Genomic DNA, 2474 nt, shown 5'->3' on the forward strand with positions numbered 1-2474 from the left:
GGGCTGTACTTCCAGTGCCGTTTGATTTTCGGAGCCTTGCAGGACTACTTTGGTCTGCTGGGTTTGTCTGGTGCCACTTTGGCTCCCACTGGTGTCCCCTGGTGCTGCCTGAGTGGGCAGTAGGTGCGGCCCCAGTTTAGGTCCCCGCTGCCTCTCAGTGGAGGAGGGTGTCCCAGGCTCCCCGGTCAGGGGCCTGGAACGGTGAGATCTCCCAGCCTTTGGCGCATGGCGAGCACTACCCAGGAAAGCAACTTGTGGTGGGGTCTCCTCTACTGGCTCTCACCAGCCACCTTGTGTCTCTGGATGGGAGTCCAGTCTCGGGCCTGCGGGGTCAAAGGGGCTTTCTGGGCTGGGCCAGTTGTTGGCAGTGGGGGGGGGGGTCCCTTTGGGCGGTGCCCCCCAGCTGCCCTGGTTTTCTGGGCAGGGAAGGGAAGTCATGGCATGCAGGAATAAAGACGCATTAGTTGGCACGCCGCCGCCGCCGCCGCCCCAGGGAGGCCGAGGGAGGCCGGGCGGAGGTGGAGGTGGGGGCCTCGCGCGCGCCCCCCGCGCTGCCCTGCCCGGCGCCGTTGGGTGCGGCACGCGCGCTCCTCCTCCGCCCCGCGGCCCTTCACCCGCCGCTATGTGCCGTTGCCTGAGCGAGGCGGGGGCCGACCACGAGGACGACCCCGGGGACGACCCCAGCTTCTTCAAGACGGTGGAGGGCTTCTCGAGCCCGGCGCCAGCATGGTGGAGGACAAGCCGCTGGAGGACCTCGAGACCGCGAGAGCGGGGAGCACCAGCGGAACCGGCGCGCGCATCCCGCGGATCATCAAGCCCCGGAACCAGGGATCACCAAGCCCTGCAACCATGGCCTGAGCCTCTCCTTCCCCGCCCGGCGCGACCACGGCTCCCGGGAGGCCATCGAGGGTGCCGCGCCCCGCACAGCCGGCACCGCACGCCCTGCGGGGGAGGCATCCGTTGCTGCGCAGACGTGAGTGCGGATGAGGGGAAGGCCTCGGCTTCCCGATGACGTGTAAGTGTGCCGTGGTGATGTGCCATTTAGGGGTGCTAAAGCTGGTGCTAAAATCAATCCCAAGAACTATTCTGATAACGAACTGGAAAAGGTCACAAGGAGGTTCACCATGGAGTTGGCAAAGAAAGGCTTTATTGGTCCTGGCATCGATGTGCCCGCCCCAGACCTGAGCACAGGTGAGCGGGGGATGTCCTGCATCGCGGACACCTGCGCCGGCACCATCGGGCACTACCACACTAACGCGCACGCGTGCGTCACCGGCAAGCCCGTCAGCCGGGGTGGCATCCGCGGGCGCATCTCCGCCACCGGCCGCGGGGTTTTCCACGGGATTGAAAACTTCATCACCAAAGCCTCCTACATGAGCGTTTCAGGAATGACACCAGGCTTTCAGAGATAAAAACTTCGTTGTTCAGGGATTCGGTAATGTGAGTCTGCATTCTATGAGATATTTACCTCGTTTTGGTGCTAAATGTATTGCTGTTGGTGAATCTGATGGGAGCATCTGGAATCCAGATGGTATTGATCCAAAGGAACTGGAAGACTTCAGATTGCAACGTGGATCAATCCTGGGCTTCCCCGAGGCAAAGTGCTATGAAGCGAGCATCTTGGAAGCAGACTGTGACATACTGATCCCTGCTGCCAGCAAGAAGCAGCTGACCAAATCCAGTGCACCCAGGGTCAAAGCCAAGATCATTGCTGAAGGTGCCAGTGGGCCCACAACTCCAGAAACTGGTAAGATTTTCCTGGAGAGGAACATTATGGTTATTCCTGATCTCTACTTGAATGCTGGAGGAGTGACAGTGTCTTACTTTGAGTGGGTGAAGAATCTAAATCATGTTAGCTATGGCCGTCTAACCTTCAAATATGAGCAGGATTCTAACTACCACTTGCTCATGTCTGTTCAAGAGAGTTTGGAAAGAAAATTTGGACAGCACGGTGGAACGATTCCCATTGTACCCACAGCAGAGTTCCAAGACAGGATATTGGAAAAAAATCAAACAAAGTCTTCTAGAACTTTAAAAGATCATACTGGAAGGAGCTACCTACATGCAAGAAGGACTTAAGGGAGCAAATAAGCAGATTGAGAAAGAGACCCAGGGACATAAGTGGCTTCTGGACCTCGGCGTCCCAGTTGCAGAGGGCAAAGCCAGGCTGGGGGGTGGCGAGGTCCGGATTCCAGTCCCACCACAACCCCGTTCTAGCTCCGAGTTGGAGAAAGTTCCTTAACCTCCTGGAGCTACAGATTCCTCGTCTGTGCAGTGAGGACAAGGAAGTGCCACCTCTCGTGACGTATGAGAACCAAACGAGGTCTGGCCTGTGGGTTCTGGTCTCATAAGCAGGAGGTGCTTCCGTGCGAGGCCGTGCCCCTTTGGTGCCCTGCAGTTGGACAGCGTGAAAAAGCAAAGGAAGCAGCCACGGGGACCCTGAGCAGACTTAGGTTTTGGTTTGCAGAAAAGCA

The 2474-nt window shown here is 58.4% G+C and overlaps 1 pseudogene; it reads left to right on the forward strand.

Annotated features, from left to right (window-relative positions):
• Nucleotides 1-436: 436 nt before the first annotated feature.
• Nucleotides 437-2079, forward strand: LOC119511224 (annotated as a pseudogene).
• The last annotated feature ends 395 nt before the right edge of the window (nt 2080-2474 follow it).

This window comes from Choloepus didactylus, chromosome 16, assembly GCF_015220235.1.
Source record: "Choloepus didactylus isolate mChoDid1 chromosome 16, mChoDid1.pri, whole genome shotgun sequence".
Classification (NCBI taxonomy): domain Eukaryota; kingdom Metazoa; phylum Chordata; class Mammalia; order Pilosa; family Megalonychidae; genus Choloepus; species Choloepus didactylus.